Source organism: Mustela lutreola, chromosome 2, assembly GCF_030435805.1.
Source record: "Mustela lutreola isolate mMusLut2 chromosome 2, mMusLut2.pri, whole genome shotgun sequence".
In the NCBI taxonomy this organism is placed as follows: Eukaryota; Metazoa; Chordata; class Mammalia; order Carnivora; family Mustelidae; genus Mustela; species Mustela lutreola.
The window spans coordinates 154,388,221-154,411,981 of NC_081291.1; the positions used below are offsets into that span (position 1 = coordinate 154,388,221).

Genomic DNA, 23,761 nt, shown 5'->3' on the forward strand with positions numbered 1-23,761 from the left:
GTAAGGGCCAAGCCATTCCTGCCCAGTGTGAGACTCCTCCAACAGACCCCCTGAGCTGGAATGTTCCCCCCCATTGCATTAGCAGAGTTTTCTCAGTCCTACATAGTTATCGGATCCCTCCCTCCTGCCCAACCCTATTTCCTCCCTTATTATTTCTACAAGTGTTATCCACCCCCTCCCCAAATCCTTTAAAACTTCTAACTCCGTCTCAGATCTGCTGCCTGAAGAATCCGACCTGTGACACTAGTGGGGCTGTGGAAAATTATCATTGATGCATTTTCATATTCCTAGAGAACTTGGTTCAATCAAGGGGAGATCAAGCCTGCAAAAACCCTTAAAATCCTATTAAATGTGTGTGTGCATATGTGAATTTTCCTAAAGGGGTCTTAGCTTTAAAAAAGATTCTTAAAGGCATCTGTCATGTAGAATGATGATTGTCAACCTTCTCAATGACCACTCTTGCCATCAGTTCTAGCTGAGAACGGAAATGTCAAAATAAAGACTCTAGTATTCAACTTCCCTACATCGTGGCATAAATAGGTAGTCGTGTCACTAAATAATAAGAGAGGATATTCATCCTCCTTCCACCAACATAATGGCTGAAACTTCACCAGACATCCTAGAATGTGAGGTAGAAGTCAAATGTTGAAGATGACAAGCAAATATATTAGAGACCTTCAGCCTTGGCAATCATGAGAATGATAGTCTAGTTACAGATTGCCAGGTTTTCAGCAAGTAGAAATAAACTACTACTTTGTTTAAATCATAGTTTTTTGGGGATTTTCTGTCACTTCCAGCTAAATCTAATCCCAACCAGCCCGAGGTCCATGACCCCTGAAAAGTTAAAAACTACACTACAGTTCCTCAAACCATCTACTTTGTAAACTTCCTGAGGTCAAAACTCTCTCTTATTCATACTGTACAACATTGTACCTGCCATCTAGTTGAGATTCAATAAATATTTTGATCTTGAAAAATGTATGGGAAATGTGTAAGCCCCACGTATTGTTGGGAGCAGCACATTTCAGCTCAAGACTTTCCATTTAATTTGTTTCTCAATTCAGTGAAAACCTCCAAAGCTATAAATCCCGGGAGGTGGGCTTTTGTCATCAAACTGTTGAATGCATCCCAAGACATCTATTTTAACCTCAGAATCTGATCTTGTTCCAATATTATTTCAGGGTTGATTTAAACTATACAATTATCCAGCTTTTTAAAATGGAATTGCCTTTTTATAATGGAAAAGATTCTCCCTTTATTGAATCTCTGTGAAACAACTAAGCAGATGACAAGCAGTCTGTCTCAAGATAGGGCTTCGCCTGGGAAATTACCACACATTAGTGAAGGACCCCTTTCTCTACACTGGTCAAATCACAGCAGCCTAGGAACTCAAAAGAGCTAAAATAAGAATATTGAAAGTTGATATTTTATGACCATCACAGCCAAGAACACTTCAAAGTTTTTATTTTTTTTTAATTTTTGGTATTCACCCATAACTTCAATCATTTCCCACTCTTCCTGCTAAATACTCGTTCTAGGTTACATTTGAGGTATGAAATCTCCCTAGTTTTCTACTAGTTACTATTAACATGAAACAAGTTCAGTTTGAACCAAGAGTCTGGCTAGTTTTGCGTCTTACAGGGAAAAATCTGAAATTTGAGTAAAGTAATCATTTCCCTCAAAGGCTTTGGAAATGAGTACTTTTCCTTTTATGGTAAGTCATTCCAGTCACTCCTCTGTTCGCTGGCAAGTCTAAACAACAACCTAACCACTTTTGTACTTTGTTCAATTCTTGGATAAGAGAAGTTATTCAAGGACACGGTTCTAACGCTTGAAGTTCCATCGCTTTCGCCAGAATGAATTACCACCTCTGTAAGAGGCAGAAAGAAAGTTACAACCCCTGAGGTTTAAACTTCCTTCCATGCCACCCCGGCCACTGCAGAAGCCTCTTGAGGCTGACCAGCTGTGTCAGCAAAGCCACACGAGCCCCCATGAGCTGACACTGCCCAAAGGCTGTGTCAGGGCTCCCGTCCCAGAGCATTGGCTGTTGTGTCATGTTTGGCCACGGTGATTCCTGTGCTGACACACACTCGAAAATGTGTCCACTGTGCCAATGGCGGCCTCTTGGAACCTCACATGGTGCTTGTGACCAGGCTGCAGAAATTGCCAAAGGAAGCCTTGCGCTTCAGTAATAATTTGAAAAGAGAGAGAAAATTGCCCAGAACTCCGACCGTGGACCACACCCTTGGAGACACAGCGTGGAGTCAGGCTGACTGGATTTGAATGTCAGGTCTGTCATTCTTCACTGCCTGAGCTGCCCTAAGTAACTTGCCCCTCCAAGCCTTACTCTCCTTATTTGTAAGTTGAGGATAATATGACCTAGCTCTTAGGCCTATTATGAAGGCCGAAGGAAGCAAAATTTGGAAAGCGCTTAAAACAATGCCTAGCACATGGTAAGAATTACGTGTAAGTTAAATACATTTTGTGTTTAAGTTTCTTCCACTAGGAGATGCATCCAAGTCCTCGTTTCTCACACAGAACTGGGTCTTTTGAGTCAAAGTATGGCTTCTCGTGAGATTTTCGTTTTGCTGCTATTCTCCAGGATAAAAATTCATTGTACATAAGGGAAATCCAGTTTAGCTCATTTCAGCAGATTCTTACAGCACCGTCAGTGACAAGGCCCAGCAGCTGCCACAACGGCCTCCTTCAGGGATGCCATAATCTAACAGAGGAACTAAGAAATTGTGTCATCTTAGGCAAGTCACTTAACCTTCTTCTCTGAGCCAGGTTGCACTTGTCCCGGATTATAACTAATCTCCGAGATATCTTCCAGGTTCTCAAAATCAAATAATTTTAAATAAAAGGCTGACAGCAAAGAACTAAAGGAGAAATGCCAAAGTGCTGGGGGGCCCAAAGTGCTGGGGGGCCCAAATACAGCTGCTCGTATTTCTCTTGGTTCAGCTGAAATATCATGCACGCGGTCTCACCTTGAGTTGTTGTCCTTTCTCTACTAATCCAAACCATTGAAGGCATGCAGATGAGGGTCAGGGAGAGTGTCCTTTAGGATAAACTGGTACAATTTAAATTATGAGATATTTTCAAATTGTAATGACTGAGCTTTAAAATGTGGAGTTCATCAAGTAGAAGTGCCTTCTTGGCAGACTAGGGGAAGGTTTTGCCCCTCCCGTGAGTCATGCAGGTCTCTATCTGAAGGAATCTAAGTTGCTCTGTCTCTGGCTCCCATCAACTTCAGCAAGAGCTCTGGTGCACTGGAAACTCCCCACCAGGTCACACATGGTCAACCACCAGCCCACACCACTGTCCAAACTGCTTCCCCAGGAACTGCTGTTAATCTGTTCAGTGTGTCTCCTTAGAACTTTAGCACTTTCTCTCGATTTCGGCAATCTGTCCCTTAGCTGGGACTGGTGCCTTCAAGTCACCACAGCTCCACCAACCACCCAAGCTACCTTGTGTCACTTCCACATAGAAAGTACTCCTCCCTGGAGCTCCCTCAGACTGCACAGTCCTGCACACTTGCACTCGTGGGTCTGTGAGGGGTCCAACTGCATAGTCATTATTGCACAATGGGAGGAAATTGGTTCTCCCATTCGTGTTAAAAACTACTGGGAAGGTCCCACAGAACAGTGTGTCTTAGGTCTGAAAGTGTTATAGGTTTTGGTAAAACAGTTCTGTTGGGTATTATACAACACACTTTGTCCCAGTGGCTCCAATGTGCTATCAGTGGCTAGGTGAAAATCACGATCCTGTACCAGCTGGGCTACTCCCTTCCAAGACAAAAGCCCTGTTTTTCAGACCCTGCTGACTTTGGCAGGCTTCTTGCCTTTGGCTGAGATCTCTCTGGGGAGGTCCTGCCCTCTGCACAGACTCCTATCAGGACATTCACCAGGTCCCCCACATGCCTAGAGGTTTCTTAAAGTTGGCAGTGAACATGGTTTAAGTCCTTTCCCAGGCACATCCTCGATTCTCAAGAAAATAGGCTTCAAACAATACTGCTCAAGATTTGAAGGGAAAAACAAAACAAAACAATATAAACTAAATCTGTAGATAAACCTCTAGAGAGGTGGCTGGCCAAAATTAAGAGGAAAGAAAAATGTCAAGAAGTGTGGCAGCTTGCTAGTTATTTGTCCAAAATCCTTCCTTCCCTTCTTCCAAGTTATGAAAGCTTACCTGGGCATGGGATTGCCTGGCCACGACGACTTTGGCCAGGGCCCCCTGTACCCAGAAGTCACTATGTGGCTGGGTTCTCATCCAAAGGACACGAGTGAAAATCATTGTGTAACACCTGTGCCATTTTCTTGAAATGAAATCTAGACTGCCCTCCAACACTTCCCACTGACAGTAACCAAGTTTCAATCCCGCTGAAGGGGACAACACCCAAGGGAAAATGAAGTAAAGTTATACAGAAGAGGGATGGAAGGAAGGAAGAAAAAACAGAAGAAAGGAAAGAAAGGAAGGGAAGGATGGAAGAAGAGGAGGAGGGGAGGAGAGAGGCATAGAGGAAGGAGGAAGGAAAGAGAGTTGCTTTCTTCACCACCAGAGTTGTGGGCCGAGAAGAACATCTACCACAATTTCTTTTTTTTTTTTTCAAGATTTTATTTATTTATTTGACAGACAGAGATCACAAGCAGGCAGAGAGGCAGGCAGAGAGAGAGAGGAAGGGAAGCAGGCTTCCTGCGGAGCAGAGAGCCAGCCCGATGTGGGGCTCCATCCCAGGACCCTGGGATCATGACCTAAGCCAAAGGCAGAGGCTTCTCTGAGCCACCCAGGTGCCCCCCCAACCACAATTTCCTATAAAGAGACAAGGTTAAGCATACTGTATTATATTTGAAAGCTGCCAAGAGAATGGATCCTAAATGCTCTCACCATATACATACACACACAGTGCGCACACACATGCACACATGAGAAATTATGTGAGGTTATAGAGCTATTAACTCAACTTGTTACAGTAATCATTTCAAAATACACATGTGTATGAAAGCATCACACTGTACACTCTAAACTTACCCATTATGTCCATTATATCTCAATAAAACTAGGGGCAGAAAGAGACAATGTAGAGTCACTACTACGAAGATCAGCATGAGCTTAAGAATGTCTCCTGAGAGAAGAAAACCTTTCCCCGGAAATCAAACATGTATGCTATTGGTTCTCAAATTCCATGTGTGAATCACCTGGCGAGCGTGTTGATACAGATTCAGAGCTCCATCCCCCGGGATTCTGATTTCAGTCAGTCTCTGGTAGAGGTCCTAGGACCACATTCTTAAAACTCTGCTCCCAGCAGTCACAGCTGTGCCATCAAACACCCAAATTTGTTTACAGTACCTAGAAAAACCCACAGCAGAGTGAGATCAAAGAACTGAAGAAATCTTGAGGACAGTAGAAATCTATAAAAAGCCTCAGGAAATAATAGACTCATTTATTATCTTCCAGCCAACTTTGCTTATAGGATGTTTTCTGAGAAAACAGCATTTCCTGTACTTCCTCATAAAAACTATGTTCAATGGGGTATGAATTACTATTTCAATCCTTCTACTATTTGCTTGTTTACAAGTTCTTCTCATGATAAATACTACAAAGAAATTTCACTACATTATCTCTCCAAATTATTTTACCTTCCTATTTATGGAAGCCTAAATCAGTGAAGTTCCCTCCATCTCTTTCTGCCTCGATTTCTGTATCATTCATGGAAAATAAAACTGCTTGGTGCTAAAAGCCTTTTGATCTTAGTACATATTACAATCAGAGACTTGGTAAATCACAGATTTCCTACCGGAGCACCTATTTTGATATGTGTTGTATATAGAACTTGTTAATAAGAGAGACTGCCAATTCAGTACTTGCCTCAACTTCTAAAAGGCAAGTACTACTTCTAAGGCAAAGTAGACCTAAATCATTGCCTGTCTAAGGCAGAGTGGTACATGTTGCCTCGAGCAGAGGTCCTTCAAGTGTGGAACTGCAGCATGACCTGGGAATTTGTTAGAAATGCAGTCAACTCCCAGCCCAGAGCTACGGGAGGACGTGGGGGCAGAAGGGTAGGAGAGGACTTTTAGGTACTTCTGTTGCTTACTAGTACTTACTGGGTTTGAGAACTACCATACTACACTCCTCTCTCCTGTGTTTTCCAAATGGCCCATCACTGTCCCTTACTATTTCTGCTGTCAGTCGCCCTTTTTCCCTATCCCAATTCAACCCCTTAGCATATGTCATCCGTGCTGTGGAAGAAGCCTCTGTCTGGTCTCCCTGGATTTAATCTTGTTCCTTCTCTACCCACCCTCCACGGAGACTCCAGAGTCATCCTTCTAAATGTTAATTTGCCCATGAAGTTTCCTAACTAAAATCCTTCAAATGCCTGCAGGATAAAATCCAAATGCTCTGTCAAAAAAAACGCCCTTTATTATCTGGCCCTCCTTCAAGGCTATATGCCTTGATAAGCAACACCCCTTCACCTATTCTAATGTCTCTTGCTTTTACATATGCTGTTCCCTCTGCCTGGAATGAAATACTTAAGCTGGAAACTTTGATACATAAAGTTGTTTGGGTCTATTCCTAAAGCAGAGTTTCTTCTTCTTAATCTTCCCCACTCCAACCACTACTGAATGAAAGAAACCAAATGATGTTGTTCACTGGTAAAACCAATGAAGGAAGGAAGGAGTAAATGAATAACAAATAAGGAGAGGAGAGAAAATATCCTGGGATCTGAAGTCATGTACAACCTGGACTTCTATCTCCTGCTACCTTACTGTCCAGGTTGCAAACCTGTGGCCAGCAATCATATACTACCCCAGGACTTGTCTTATTTCATCAGCACAACATTCACATTTTTTTCAAATGTATTTAGATAGGGCATGTGCCCTCTTTCCAGCATTTAGTTCCTTCCATCCATTTTTGTCTTGCTTCTACCAGACCCACACATTCATGTTACCATCTTGGCTCATGAAGGTATATGAGTCAGCCACCAGCCTTATGCACTTTTCCAGACCATTGATCCTTTGCTCCTGTTTCTGGACCATAGCTCTCATATTCCAACCCAGCAGCTGCCCAGGTCCTCCCTTCCACCACCAGCTTATATGCAAGTACACATTCTAGAACTTATGCTTATATGCAAGTACAAGCTTATACACAAGTACACATTCTAGAACTCTTAGCATCTCTCTTTGGCACACATGGTGAGCCTGTCTGAGTTTGAGACCTCCTATTTCTCTAGGTTGATGCCTTCTCCTGGTCCCAGCTCAGGGTTCTCATATTCCCTGACACATGTGGGGTGAACCTTAGGGCACACATACCAACTCTGACACATTCAAATCATGTGCCCTCAGAATGCTCTATCGCTAAGCTTCAGTTTCCTTGTCTGTGAGTGAAAAATCATACCCTCATTGTAGATTTATTAGAAGAATTAAGTGAGAAATTATAAGCTAAAATATGTTGTGTAGTTTTTCAGACTAGCAGAGCCTTATTTAATTCTATCTTCTTCAAGCTGGTTAAGGCAATGCAGTGCCAATAATATAACTAAAAAGCATCTACTATGTGTTGCTCTGTTCAAAGACATATTTCAGTGAATTCTTCCAAAACAACCACCATAACTGTGAGCTGGTACTATTATTCCCATTTTACATAAAGAGAAATTGAAGCTCAGAGAAGTTAAAATATTTGTCCATTAAAATAAATGTATGTCAGTAAGGAATGCTACAAACAATGAACTTTTTTTTTTTTTTTTTTAATCATCTTGCAAGGAATTAGAAGCTAATAACCCCAGGGTTGGGTCAATGAATTTGACCAGGTAGGGGCACTAGGTCAGGGTCACAGGCATCTTCTTGTTCCTCCTTCTCAGTCAGAAGATAGCTATGACCATTTTATCCTTTTACAGATCCAATTCAGGAAGAAGGAGGGGCAGTGGAAAACAGAAAATTACTTTCTCCTCATGTTGTTCTCTCATTTTAGGAAGATATTTTCTAGAAATGCCCTGGGACCTTTCCCTTACAGCTGAATGGACATAAGTGGGTCACATAGCCCAGTTGGAAGGAAGGCTGGGGAAGCTAGAATCTTACTTTCTCAGCCTTTCTGTGGAATGTTGGAGAAAGCTAAGGAGCTTGGGCATGGGTTTGGATGGGCTGAGGCCATGTCTGCCACCAGGAGACTGGAAGAACGAGGATTCTAGTACAAGCCTGCTTAACTTCAAAGTTTGCATCCTTTTCGCTACTCTATACTACATCTTTTGTTATATAAATGTAAATTATTTTACAGAAATTTAATATATTAATAAAAAATCCAAACTACAGTTTTCTGCCTTTCCTTTCTAAACTCTTTCAAAGAAAGCCCATTTACTTCTCTAGTGACCTATGATAAAAATGGCATATTATAAATATACCATTGTGCCATTATGGAAGAGGGTATAACACTCTTGAAATTTGTTTTCCCTTTGATATAAAAAATATATGTGATGTTATAAAGCAAGAGTCATCAAATTGGCAATAGACTTCAGATATATTTAAATGAAGAAGGATAGATTACATGTTTTTCAGAGATCCATTTTTTTATTTTTTATCACAAATTCATGTAACCTAGGTAACATGTTTCCACTCTATCTTTCAACCAAATATGTCTTCAACATTTTCAAATTTTAAGCCAGAATCTTTCTCTAAAGAATTTTTTGTATGTGTTTGAGGACCAGAGTTGCATTTCAAATTATTTCAGAAATCTACTAATATTCATCAAGACGTGAGTATACAGAAGACTAGAATATTTCAATCTAATTCCTCAAAGAGACATATTTACTTAACTCACTTACACTGTTGAAATGCAATTCAGATCCAAGTTTAATTTCAGAGTTAAAATTGCCATTCAGTTTTGCAAGAAATAATTGTATTTGCTTTATTAAAAGCAGAAAGAAGTAAATGTCTGTTTATTTAAACCTTCACAAGAAGTTAGTTAATTTAGGGCATAAGAGAACAATCCTCCTTTTAGTCTAAAAATCATCATATTTAACTATACTCGTTGTCAGTGAGGGAGCAGTTTCTCTGGTTTAATATTTCACATTTTGATTCATGAAATCACCTTCTCTGTGTTATTGGTATGAAAGGAAGGGGTGGGTTATAAATATTGTGTTCAGATTAGTCATCTAAAAACAAGACATTTATAAAAGAACATTAAAACAATATTATCTGCAGGGGGGCTAAAAATGCCCCCATTAAAAGAAAAACAAGGTTTGTACTGAAGATGGTTACAAAATACTAGATGAATGCTAACTATGGTTATTGATCTCAGTACTCAGTACTCAGTATTGAGCAGTACTAAGTTCAATGCTGTTTTCCTCAGAAATGCCTGCAGCAATCTGCAACAGAAAAAGAAGAGTAGCTCCATTATACAGGAGTGCATTGTTTGAAGACGGTGGGGGTAGGGGTTGGGGGTCAAGGAATGCTAGAGAGAAGAGAAAAAAAGTGCATTGTTTTGCACAACAAGAAGTGTAGAAAAGGCAAGATGGCACTTAGATGATCTCCTCAGGGGCCCAGGTCCACAAATCTTCATGTACAGGCCTTCATCCTCACGATCAGAAAGTAGCAGCTTCACTGCCCGGTAACTATTCTCACTCTGGATGAGATGAGATCTGGCCAGCAGTCCTAGAGGCACCATTCTGAAATTTTATGACATGATTTGAAAACCATCAATTCCAGTCCCCTCATTTTTCAGCAAAAAAACCTAAAACACTGTTAGATCAAAGAGGTTGCGCTAGGTGGCCCAGTTGTTATTTTCAGAACAAGAACAAGTCCTTGTAGTCCTTGGGCCAATGCCATCTCTCCTGCACCCACCACTCTATGGCTCTTACGTGTGCTTCCTTTGGAATGTTAGTGATGATGGTGCTGGGGACTGTCCTCATCCTGAGGGGGACAGGGTAGGAAAGGGTCCAGCCACTGATGTCTAACAACCTTCCTAGTATGATACCAGGTGAGCAGGAATTTCTTCTCTCTCATCATTCTCTAAAATCCCACGTGTTTCTATTGCTACAGAGTCAGCTCTCTGCTCCTTGGAACCAAAAGGCCAGAGCATATGGAAACCTTGGTGAAGAGAACAGCAGCCACAGTTGTGATGACTGTGATGGTGATGGTGAAGGGGGTAGGAAGTGTGGAGGAGAGAGAATCCAATTTATTTTAAAATATGGATGTTCTCGGTATGTATTTATTAGCTTTGTGCCCCACATCGATGCACAGGGACAAACGCAAAAGCTCTCATCTGACATCCTTTTACTACGTAAACAGAGAAGAGCGCTCATAATTATCACAAAAGTATACAGCTGGCCTAACAGCTCAGCCATTCCCGAGCAGGTTCCGTAGCTCTGGTTTGACCGAGATGAGAACTGAATTCCTGTTATCGAAAGAACTGGGTCGCGCAGCTCGATAGGATGACTGTTGACCGAGAGTGGAGCCATGCCGTTAGTCAGAGCTCCGCTTGAGGAAGCTGCGACACATTCTGCTCTGTGTGACGGCAGATGGCCTCAGCATGCCTTCATGCTTGGTCAGATGTTATTAATCTGTGACCAGAGGAGCAGGTGGCAACTCGAGTCCGTGCGATTTCCTTCAGAAGTCACCCGAGCTACGGAGACGTATGAATTGTCTCAACGTGTTAGAATCTCCATAGAGCTTATTTTTAATAATTGTGCTTCTTAAGCAAATGGAAATGAGGGAAGGACATTTTATCTCCATTTTCCCGGCATCTATGAAAGACTCCATAGAATATTTAAGTGAGTAATCACTCACTTAAATACTCACTGGACAAAAGTAATTCTAAAATAGAACATTAACTCCACATTTAAAAAAAAAAATTCATTAAACCTGAGTAGTTCATTACCATGAAATTCATTTGATTATATTTTATAGCATGAATAGGAGTTTCCCCAGTATAAAGCATTCAGCCCAACCTTTTACAGATTAAGGTGCATTAGGAATGTAAATTATTCTAAGCCAAAGACTATTTCCTTTCCAGGTCACATCTCTGCAGCCCTAGGATGTCACCCTAGCACCTGAGAGATCAACACCTCCGTGAGTCTTCCTGGAGAAAGGGTCCTATTAGGCCTCATCAGTCCATGTGGATATATTTCTGTAAAGCAGTTAAAAATACCAGCATCCCAAATTAAAACCTTAAATTTATTACCTACAGTTATTAAAATGCCTTGGTCAGAGGCCGTTCAGCATCCCCTAAATAGCTTTCCTTTCTTATTATTATTTGTATTAGTGAAAGCCATTTAAAAAGGAAATCCCATTTCAATTTATCTTTGTGTTTAGATTGTTGTTCTAGCCTAAGAAAAAGAAAGGAAAAAAAGCTAATCCCTTTATAAATGAAAATTGCCTTCTTGTGTTCTGAACTAATTCAATCTAAATTGTTAACTCTGCAGAAGGTGCATTCAGAAGAGAGAAATCTCATCCCAAGGGCTAGAGGGGTAACAGGTTTATCTTACTTATGCATCTGGTGCCCTAATTCACGAGGACTCTGAAACTCTGGACTTCCCACTCAGCTCACAGCCATCAGCAGCCCCCTTTTATTCAATAAATTCTGCAATGGCAATGCAGTAAAATAATAAGCTCAACCCAGTGGAGTGTCCAAGATAAATACGGAGCCATGGCATAAACCTTTAGCAACTGGAAAGGAGCAGCTGTTCAATATCACGGAAAACTGCCTGGGGTTGAAGTTTGGGATGTAGGAGGAAGGGGGCCTAGAAAGACAACAACTTCACTTCACCCAACTTGCGAAGTGAAAATGCAGCATTCCAAAGCAAACAGCTCTGAATCATAAGTATGGAGTCTGGCTTTCCTACGTGCATGATGACCAAAATCTGTTTATTTGTAGGTGTCAGATTCTCCTCTGCAAAAACAAGCAAATGACTGTTACGGTTTTATATTTAGAGCAAAATGCTGAATGCTCTCTTAGAAGAATCCACCAAAGGTCTGTTCCTCCATCTTGTGTCAACAGAGAGCCCCCAAATAGATGCCCTAGGTCACTTCTTTTCCACTCCTCATGTAAAGCAGCATTCTATTTGGAATTCAGAAACCAGACCCTGACAGGAGTTTTAAACAGCATCAACGTGTCTCCTGTCTACAAGGGATTCATTCCTTGCCCCACTTCCTCTTTGAGCTTAGTCCCCAACACAAACAATTAGAAAACCACACTGAACCAGATTGTGGCAAATGATTTCATCGTAATTTGCTTTTTAATTTCAGTTAAATTGAAGGAGGCGATATGGAAGTCAATGCTAGCATTTTCCCCAAGCCTAGGCCTTGAGTGAAGCATCCCAGGCAGGTTTGTTCCTGCCTGAATATTTGTTTTGTAGCCCTTGAGAAACTTCTGTCCAAGTAAAGCTGTTCGACAGGTTCATGTTTAAGAGCTTTGGTAAACTCCACGCTTAACCACAATTACAGCACCTACTAAAAATAATTTACAGAGACACACAAAGCCGGAGTGTGAAGGGGAGAATTTGGCCTGTCTAGCTAAATTGCTCTCCGGTTGTTTTAGTAGATTCTGCCTGAGAATCCCAAAGTACAGCTGAAGATCCTGCTGGGTCAGACTCTGGCATGTCTGAACTGTGTTGTTCACCAACTCCCTCCACTATCTATGTAATAGTCAGGAGAGTCATAGATAGATAAATGGATAGATAGATAATGTCATAATCTATCTATATCTATATTTCTTAAATTAAGCAATTGTCCTATATGGTCTTACTGTCCCTTATCTTTCCAGAAATAGAAACGTAATTGGTTTCTACCTTTGTCATCAGAATAAATTGTGTGGCTGAAGGGATTTGTGTTCTAATGGTCATTTTCAAAGAAAAATGCAATATAGTCATCTTAAATAATTCAGGAGTCATGTAATTATAATCATTTTTACATAGAAAACAAAACAGAAACCACTTAGATAATTTTGGTTGAGTCATACTTCCACTTTCCACTCTGGTTAGTGGAAAACAATAATAATATACCTAGAATTTATTTTGCCCCCATGGATGCTAAAAAAAACCTATATTTCAGTACCTTCTATGCACAGAAAAAAGAAAATTACTTCCAGTCTTTTGAGTGCTTACATTATACAGATGTGCAAAGAAATTGCTGCTCCCTTAACTTCTCCATAAAGATTTAGCTTCCCTACTGGATGCCACCCAAAAAGTGGCAGAAAAAATTGTCAGTCCAGTAATTAGTCCAATAGACTAATCCCGGGCCAACCCCATCACTGAAACATCAACTTAGGCCACACAGTCTCACTCTAATAAGGCTGTTCTTTACCCTTCTTCCTTCCTTCCTTAAGTTGGCAGTGGGTAAGTGACAGAGACTGATAAGCTATTAGAGCAGCAGGTAAAGGGAGTGGCGCACATGTATTTGTGTTCCTTGTGTAGTTCTCCTCATTGTTGAACCCTCTAACAACCCTTGCTAAACAGTAAAGATTAGTCCACCACTTATCTACCTCTTCATCCAACTAGGGTTCCACAAGCTTCTCAGCTGACCCTTGGTGATGGGCATCCTGAGGTGTCTGGCCCAGGCAGTTGGCACCGTAGGCCTTGGTTAGAGGACCACTTCACTCTTAACCATGATCATCCTCCAGACTCAGACACCAGATTGCCTGATTCCAGATCACTGCTTCCCATCTGAGACCTTGGATAAATTATTCAATATCCTTGTGTCTGTGTTTCCTCATCTATAAAATGGAGAGGGACTAATAATAACAGCATCTACCTCTCAGAGTTGCTATGAGGATGAGTTAACAAAGATGATGTATTTTGAGTGGCACCTGGCACATGTAAGTGTTATGTAAGTATTTATTACAAGTGCTATCATTGTTGTGCTAGGAAGGTATGCAGTCAGAGTCAGCTTACGTCTACATGTGCCATGCAAACATGTGACAACCTCTAGATTCTATGTGACAACCAGCCAAAGGAAAATGCAGATCTTTGCTATGCTAGGCCATGCAGCATTCTCAGTTGTGACCAGCCCCAGGTTAGTAGTAGAGCAAGCTGAGATCTTCTCCTAGAATCCCAAAATGAATCAAGGAAAACTCTGCCCACATCATTTGGTTAGGCTTGCCTGATCGCCATGCCCGGGCCAAAGCCAGAGAAAGGAGCCAGAGCTCAGTCTCACCTCATCTGTCTTGCCTCTCCCCCTCTTCTCCCAACAATCCTCAAAATGCTATCAGGAACTTGTCCCTCACTTGTCCCTCCCGTCTCCCTTCCCTTGCGTCATATCTTCCTCTTCCAGACTCCAGGTTCGTTGGCTATGATAAAAGGGTGAAAGAGTGAAGGAGAACTTACTAACATTGAGACCTAATTAAGAAGCTTTCTAAAATATCATACGTACCACACTAGTTCATAAACCAAAATATAGCCAGAACCATCTTCGAATCGTCAGGGATAAAAGGAAGAAAAGTACCAACAACTAAGTGGGTCTGGGGTCTGGAATTCAGAGAAGTAGCAGGAATTCAGGATATTTCAGCCCATGGAAGCGATTTCCTGAAGAGATCTCTCCAGGTCTCCTTCCAGGGATTTTTGTGGAGAAGGAAACATTTTAACTAGAAATAAAGTACTGATTCTAGATAATTATAAATTAAGATTTTCTGGGAAAAATTGACTGTAAGATGCATCTTTCAAAACTATCATGAACAGGGGCACCTGGGTGGCTCAGTGGGTTAAAGCCTCAGCCTTCAGCTCAGGTCATGATCCCAGGGTCCTGGGATCCAGCCCTGCATCTGGCTCTCTGCTCAGCAGGGAGCCTGCTTCCTCCTCTCTCTCTGCCTGCCTCTCTGCCTACTTGTGATCTCTGTCTGTCAAATAAATAAATAAATAAATAAATAACTATCATGAACAAAGCAGGAAACACAGCACCTTAATGAGAAACAACTTTGAGTCAGGATTCTTTATAGACATTTTCTACAGGGAAGACCAATTTCTATAGTTGATGACCAATAACAAATTTTTTAAAATGATACCCAAAAAATTAGTCTAAAAATGGAGACTCACTCAGCTCCTGGTAGCGTCGTCCTATGATCTAAGAAGGTAGACCACATATACAGGTTTAAGACCTTCCTGTTCAACACTGCAGTACCATGAAGAACCATGCTGTTCTGATACAAAAAAAAATAATAATAATAAAAAATAAAAATATTGCTTTGGGACTTCTCTAAGCTACTCCAACTAAAATATAAAAATAGAGAATATTCCATGGAACATACAAATCTAGAAATCCAGACATCTCCAAGCTTCCTAGCTGTAAATCACCATGCGAACCATCTATGAACAAGCCACAGTATCTCCTTCAAAGCAGACGTCCCTGCTCATGGTTTCAGGTATAAACTACTTTGTCTCTTCTATTAACACTGCAGCCACAAGTGTATTCTGTATTTAATTTTCTGAGGCTCTGTGTGTCCACGCACAGGATGAAAATGGTAAACAGGCTCAAAGTCATGAAGAAAACTTTGGTGACTGTAATTGTGTTGCCCATTTCTGTCTGCAAGGTCATTCATTAGCTGCAATTTTATGAAAGTGGCAGGCCTAACTCATTAAAGCCATTGGTGTTTTTAAAATGGAAACGGTTCATAACAATTTAACAGAAGAAAAAAGCCCTGGGGTCATGCAGAAGTTTCTTCATTAAAAGAAAATTAACCCTGAATTTGTAGCACCAAGATTTAATAAGCAATGGTAATTCTTGCCCCAAATTTATCAGATCAAAAAAGTACCATATGGCTTGATTATATGTGGTAATTAGGATAGAATTGAGAAGTAATGGAATCATAGAACTTTTAGACCTGAAAGAGATGTAACAGATTATTTCATCCAATCTCTTTAGTTTGTTCCTCCCAACCCATGCCCCCATGCCTCCCTCTCCCCACACACACATTTTACAGACAAAGCAACTGAGTCCCAGAAAAAAAAATTCCTTTCTCTAGGTTACATACTTAAATATTATAACTAAAAGCCTATATACTCACTTTAGCACAGAAAATGACAAAAGAAATTCTAGTGTAAATAACAATCTAGAGCAAAGGTTTGTATTATATAAGATAAAGAGGCTAATAACCTTAACATATAAAGAAATTTCTATTGGGGCGCCTGGGTGGCTCAGTGGTTTGGGCTGCTACCTTCAGCTCGGGTCATGATCTCAGGGTCCTGGGATCAAGCCCCACATCGGGCTCCCTGCTCCGCAGGAAGCCTGCTTCCCTCTCTCTCTCTCTGCCTGCCTCTCTGCCTGCTTGTGATCTCTGTCTGTCAAATAAATAAATAAAATCTTTAAAAAAAAAAAAAAGAAATTTCTATTAATCAATAAAATGTTTAACAGCTCAAAGGGAAACTAGAGAAAGCACATTCATAGACAATTGAGAAAAGCATCCATAAGAATTCTTGATAAATGTTCAATCTTAAAAAAAAGTAAAGAAATGCAAATTGAAATAAGAAAAGTTCATGATCACCTATCCATTGATAAAAGATTTTTAAGTAGGTTAATATTCACTATTGCTGAGGGTTATAGAGAAGGGTTCTTTTATATGCTGCTGGTACAGATAAAATTTGGTACAAACTTTCTGAACAGCAGTTTAGTAATATATCAAAAGCCTTAAAAATATTTATGTCCCTTGACCTACTAATTCAATTTCTAACCATTTATCCTAACAGATAATTAGAGATGTACACTAGTAATTATATAAAATGCAATATTATAGGAGTGAAGAGTTGAAATCATAGAAATGTCCCTTAATAGGGACTGTGTAAATGTATTTTTTACATTCTTTCAATTGAGTATCACCCAGTAACATGTCATATGACAAAGTAAATTTCAAACCACAAAAAAACAATTGTAAAAATATCAGATTATAGAAGAAAGGTACAGTGTGATTTAAAACGTTGTCCTGTCAATAAGAAACAAAATATAAAATATATGGAAAAGAGATAACAAAATGTACAGCAGTAGCATTCTAAATATTTCTGCTTTGTTTTCCACAATTTTTCAAAGTTTTACCAATAATAAGCATGCATTACATAAAGACAGAATCCAGGCAATTTAAATGCCAACAAAGCATCTATTAAAATAAACCTGACTTATTTTTCAATGTGGAAGTAGAATGTTGTAATCTGCAGGGACCCTTCCAAGGATATCATTCTATAGTTGGAATCTGAGCCTTCAGAAAGCCACACTCTCTCTGTTAAACTGCTTCAATGAGAATAAGACAATGATCTCTCCCTCCCTCTCTCTCTCTCTCACTACACACACACACACACACACACACACACACAGACGCACACACAGAATTATTTTCATACTGCATTTAACCTTTTGGCAGTGTGGGGGGGCGAGGAGAAGGACCCAGTGTCCCTTTAAATCTTAAGCATCACTTTGTAACTTCCATCCCTGAAATAAGGTCACTGGTTTAAATGCCTTTAGCACCTGATTAATTAGTAATCAGGACAGAGTAGATATTTTTTCTGCTTCAGAGCCAGTAATTATCATTCCTGACACAGAATTCAACTTTTGGTAGGCAGCAGGCACGCTGCTGTCACCATTATACTCTGCTCCATACTCCAAATTTATTTTAAGGTTCTGTTTGGGAAAAAAAGAAAGAATCCTTGTGAAGATTTTACCCAAAGCAGCCTCTTACTGGAGTCATTTTTTTTTCTTTCTATCAGATCCCTACATTATACAGGTGAAAGAACTGATTATTTGCTAAAAGCAAAGAAATTGCAGAACACTAGTATGTATCTCAGAGAGATATTAAAGATTTTTGAAACTCAAATCATGATTATTAAAACAAAAAAAACGGGAGGAGAAGAAAAGACTTTCAAATCCTAAAGTACCATGAAAAAATTAGAAAATCTGGCTTTTCCCTTTTTAATGTTGAATGTTGTACCTACAATCAAACACATGTACATCTAAAGCCTCTTAATTAAGGAACCTTTTGGGGAAACACCTGTAATGAATGGCAAGTATCAAAAGACAAGAAATAACCAGTGTTGGTGATGATGTGAAGAAAAGGGAACCCTCACGTACTGTTTGGGGAATGTAAATTGGTGCAGCCGCTGTGAAAAACAGTATGAAGTTTCCTCAAAAAATTAAAAATAGAAACAACATACAATCCAGTAATTCCACTACAAGGTATTTACCCAAAGAAAACAAAAACATTAATTTGAAGAGATAAATGCACCTTTACATTCATTGCAGTAGTATTTACAATAGCCAAGATATGGAAGCAACCTAAGTGTATATCAATAAATAAATGAATAAAGAAGATGAAAACACACACACAATGGGCTGTCACTCAGTCATTTAAAAAAGAAGAAAATCTTGCTATTCATGATAACATGGATGATGGATCTAGAGGGTATTATGCTAAATAAAATAAGCCAGGCAGAGAAAGCCAAATACCATATGATTTCATTTATATGCAGAATCTTAAAAATAAAATAAAGAAACAAAACAGAAACAGACTCATAAATACAGAGAAAAGACTGGTGGTAGCCAGAGAGAAGGAGGTGGGTGGATAGGAGAATAGGAAAAGGAGATTAAGAGGTACAAATGAGAGAAATGAGTCAAGATGGCGGAGAAGTAGCAGGCTGAGACTACTTCCGCTAGCAGGAGATCAGCTAGATAGCTTATCTAAAGATTGCAAACACCTGCAAATCCATCAGCAGATAGAAGAGAAGAAGAACAGTAATTCTAGAAACAGAAAAACAACCACTTTCTGAAAGGTAGGACTGGTGGAGAAGTGAATTCAAAGCTACGGGAAGATAGACCCCGGGGAGAGGGGCCGGCTCCTGGCAAGCGGCGGAGCAACAGAGCACAAAATCAGGACATTTAAAAGTCTGTTCCGCTGAGGGACATCGCTCCAGAGGCTAAACCAGGGCGAAGCCCACGCAGGGTCAGCGTGGCCTCAGGTCCCGCAGGGTCACAGAAGGATTGGGGGTGTCTGAGTGTCGCAGAGCTTGCAGGTATTGGAACGGGGAAGCCAGCTACAGAAACAGAGCCAACAGTAAGCTCACAGCTTGGGGTTACCTTGAACTGGTGGCAGGCTCGGTGACTCCGGGGCACGGCCGGAGGTCAGGCAGACAGGAGTTACTGGGCGCTGTTCTCTGAGGGCACACTGAGGAGTGGGGCCCCGGGCTCTCGGCTCCTCTGGGCCAGAGACCAAGAGGCTGCCATTTTCATTCCCGTCCTCCGGAACTCTATGGAAAGCACTTAGGGAACAAAAACTCCTGAAAGCAAACCTGAGAGGATTACTCAGCCTGGCCCCTGGTAAGGGTGGTGCAATTCCACCTGGGGAAAAGACACTTGAGAATCACTACAACAGGCCCCTCCCCCAGAAGATCAACAAGAAATCCAGCCAAGACCAACTTCACCTACCAAGGAGTGCAGTTTCAATACCAAGGCGAGCAGCAGAATTCCAGAAGAAGAGAAAGCAAAGCACAGAACTCATGGCTTTCTCCCTGTGATTTTTTAGTCTTGCAGTTAATTTAATTTTTTTTCTTTTTCATTTTTTTTTATCTTCTTCTGCTAAAATGTTTTTTTAACTTTTACCCTTTCTTTTTTAACATTTTTAACTAGTTTATCTAACATATATATTTTTTTCTTTTTTATACTTTTCTTTATTCATTTTCTTTTTAAAATTCTTTTCTTTTTTTTTCTTTTTTCCTTTTTTTTTCTTTCTTCCTGAACCTCTTTTTATCCCCTTTCTCCCCCCTCACGATTTGGAATCTCTTCTGATTTGGTTAAAGCATATTTTCCTGGGGTTGTTGCCACCCTTTTAGTATTTTCCTTGCTCCTTCATATACTCTTATCTGGACAAAATGACAAGACGGAAAAATTCACCACAAAAAAAAAGAACAAGAGGCAGTACCAAAGCCTAGGGACCTAATCAATACAGACATTGGTAATATGTCAGATCTAGAGTTCAGAATGACAATTCTCAAGGTTCTAGCCGGGCTCGAAAAAGGCATGGAAGATATTAGAGAAACCCTCTCGGGGATATAAAAGCCCTTTCTGGAGAAATAAAAGAACTAAAATCTAACCAAGTTGATAACAAAAAAGCTATTAATGGGGTGCAATAAAAAAATGGAGGCTATCACTGCTAGAGTAAATGAGGCAGAAGAAAGAATTAGCGATATAGAAGACCAAATGACAGAGAATAAAGAAGCTGAGCAAAAGAGGGACAAACAGCTACTGGACCACGAGGGGAGAATTTGAGAGATAAGTGACACCATAAGATGAAACAACATTAGAATAATTGGGATTCCAGAAGAAGAAGAAAGAGAGAGGGAGCAGAAGGTATACTGGAGAGAATTATTGGGGAGAATTTCCCCAATATGGCAAAGGGAACAAGCATCAAAATTCAGGAGGTTCAGAGAACGCTCCTCAAAATCAATAAGAATAGGCCCACACCCCGTCACCTAATAGTAAAAGCCTTAGTGACAAAAAGAAAATCCTGAAAGCAGCCTGGGAAAAGAAGTCTGTAACATACAATGGTTAAAATATTAGATTGGCAGCAGACTTTTCCACAGAGACCTGGCAGGCCAGAAAGAGCTGGCATGATATATTCAGAGCACTAAACAAGAAAAACATGCAGCCAAGAATACTATATCCAGCTAGGCTATCATTGAAAATAGAAGGAGAGATTAAAAGCTTCCAGGACAAACAAAAACTGAAAGAATTTGCAAACACCAAACCAGCTCTACAGGAAATATTGAAAGGGGTCCTCTAAGCAAAGAGAGAGCCTACAAGTGGTAGATCAGAAAGGAACAGAGACAATATACAGTAACAGTCACCTTACAGGCAATAGAATGGCACTAAATTCATATCTCTCAATAGTTACCCTGAATGTTAATGGGCTAAATGCCCCTGTCAAAAGACACAGGGTATCAGAATGGATAAAAAAACAAAACCCATCTATATGTTGCCTACAAGAAACTCATTTTAAGCCTGAAGACACCTCCAGATTTAAAGTGAGGGGGGTGGAAAAGAATTTACCATGCTAATGGACATCAGAAGAAAGCAGGAGTGGCAATCCTTATATCAGATCAATTAGATTTTAAGCCAAAGTCTATAATAAGAGATGAGGAAGGATACTATATCATACTCAAAGGGTCTGTCCAACAAGAAGCTCTAACAATTTTAAATATCTATGCCCCCAACGTGGGAGCAGCCAACTATATAAACCAATTAAAAACAAAATAAAAGAAACACATCAACAATAATACAATAATAGTAGGGGATTTTAACACTCCCCTCACTGAAATGGACAGATCATCCAAGCAAAAGATCAACAAGGAAATAAAGGCCTTAAACGACACACTGGACCAGATGGACATCACAGATATATTCAGAACATTTCATCCCAAAGCAACAGAATACACATTCTTCTCTAGTGCACATGGAACATTCTCCAGAATAGATCACATCCTCGGTCCTAAATCAGGACTCAACCGGTATCAAAAGATTGGCATCATTCCCTGCATATTTTCAGACCACAATGCTCTGAAGCTAAAACTCAACCACAAGAGGAAGTTTGGAAAGAACCGAAATACATGGAGACTAAATAGCATCCTTCTAAAGAATGAATGGGTCAACGGGAAATTAAAGAAGAATGGAAAAAAATCATGGAAACAAATGATAATGAAAATACAACGGTTCAAAATCTGTGGGACACAACAAAGGCAGTCCTGAGAGGAAAATATACAGCAGTACAAGCCTTTCTCAAGAAACAAGAAAGGTCTCAGGTACACAACCTAACCCTACACCTAAAGGAGCTGGAGAAAGAATAAGAAAGAAACCCTAAGCCCAGCAGGAGAAGAGAAATCAGAAAGATCAGAGCAGAAATCAATGAAATAGAAACCAAAAAAACAATAGAACAAATCAATGAAACTAGGAGCAGAACTGGTTCTTTGAAAGAATTAATAAAATTGATAAACCCCTGGCCAGACTTATCAAAAAGAAAAGAGAAAGGACCCAAATAAATAAAATCATGAATGAAAGAGGAGAGATCACAACTAACAACAAAGAAATACAAACTATTATAAGAATATACTGTGAGCAACTTTACGCCAACAAATTTGACAATCTGGAAGAAATGGATGCATTCCTAGAAACATATAAACTACCACAACTGAACCAGGAAGAAATAGAAAGCCTGAACAGACCCATAACCAGTAAGGAGATTGAAACAGTCATTAAAAATCTCCAAACAAACAAAAGCCCAGGGCCAGACAACTTCCCAGGGGAATTCTACCAAACATTTAAAGAAGAACTAATTCCTATTCTCTTGAAACTGTTCCAAAAAACAGAAATAGAAAGAAAATTTCTAAACTCATTTTATGAGGCCAGCATCACCTTGATCCCAAAACCAGACAGAGATCCCATCAAAAAAGAGAGCTACAGATCAATATTCTTGATGAACACAGATGCGAAAATACTCAACAAAATACTAGCCAGTAGGATTCAACAGTACATTAAAAGGATTATTCACCACGACCAATTGGGATTTATTCCAGGGCTGCAAGGTTGGTTCAACATCCGCAAATCAGTCAATGTGATACAACACATCAATAAAAGAAAGAACAAGAACCATATGATACTCTCAATAGATGCTGAAAAAGCATTTGACAAAGTACAGCATCCCTTTCTGATCAAAACTCTTCAAAGTGTAGGGATAGAGGGCACATACCTCAATATCATCAAAGCCATCTATGAAAATCCCACCGCAAATATCATTCTCAATGGAGAAAAACTGAAAGCTTTTCTGCTAAGGTCTGGAATATGGCAGGAATGTCCATTATCACCACTGCTATTCAACATAGTACTAGAAGTCCTAGCCTCAGCAATCAGACAACAAAAGGAAATTAAAGGCATCCAAATCGGCAAAGAAGAAGCCAAATTATCACTTTTTGCAGATAATATGATACTATATGTGGAAAACCCAAAAGACTCCACTCCAAAACTGCTAGAACTTGTACAGGAATTCAGTAAAGTGTCAGGATATAAAATCAATGCACAGAAATCAGTTGCATTTCTCTACACCAACAGCAAGACAGAAGAAAGAGAAATTAAGGAGTCAATCCCATTTACAGTTGCCCCCAAAACCATAAGATACCTAGGAATAAACTTAACCAAAGAGGCACAGAATTTATACTCAGAAAACTATAAAGTACTCATGAAAGAAATTGAGGAAGACACAAAGAAATGGAAAAATGTTCCATGCTCCTGGATTAGAAGAATAAATATTGTGAAAATGTCTATGCTACCTAAAGCAATCTACACATTTAATGCAATTCCTATCAAAGGACCATCCATCTTTTTCAAAGAAATGGAACAAATAATTCTAAAATTTATATGGAACCAGAAAAGACCTCAAATAGCCAAAGGGATATTGAAAAAGAAAGCCAAAGTTGGTGGCATCACAATTCCAGACTTCAAGCTCTATTATAAAGCTGTCATCATCAAGACAGCATGGTACTGGCACAAAAACAGACACATAGATCATTGGAACAGAATAGAGAGCCCAGAAATAGACTCTCAACTCTATGGTCAACTAATCTTCAACAAAGCAGGAAAGAATGTCCCGTGGAAAAAAGACAGCCTCTTCAATAAATGGTGTTGGGAAAATTGGACAGTCACATGCAGAAAAATGAAACTGGACCATTTCCTTACACCACACACAAAAATAGATTCAAAATGGATGAAGGACCTCAATGTGCGAAAGGAATCTATCAAAATCCTTGAGGAGAACACAGGCAGCA

The 23,761-nt window shown here is 39.9% G+C and overlaps 1 long non-coding RNA gene across 5 annotated transcripts in view; it reads right to left on the reverse strand.

The window, feature by feature from the left end:
- Positions 1-23,761, reverse strand: part of LOC131825039 (uncharacterized) — a 98,920-nt gene that overhangs the window by 67,129 nt on the left and 8,030 nt on the right. The window contains exons 1-2 of one of the 5 annotated variants that reach the window (XR_009351103.1): positions 19,029-20,188; positions 15,011-15,114 (exon numbers count right to left, since the gene is read on the reverse strand). This is a non-coding gene — a long non-coding RNA (uncharacterized LOC131825039). Of the gene's footprint in view, positions 1-15,010; positions 15,115-19,028; positions 20,189-23,761 lie in introns of those variants that run through there. The other 4 variants (XR_009351104.1, XR_009351105.1, XR_009351101.1 and 1 more) reach the window with 4 other exon arrangements.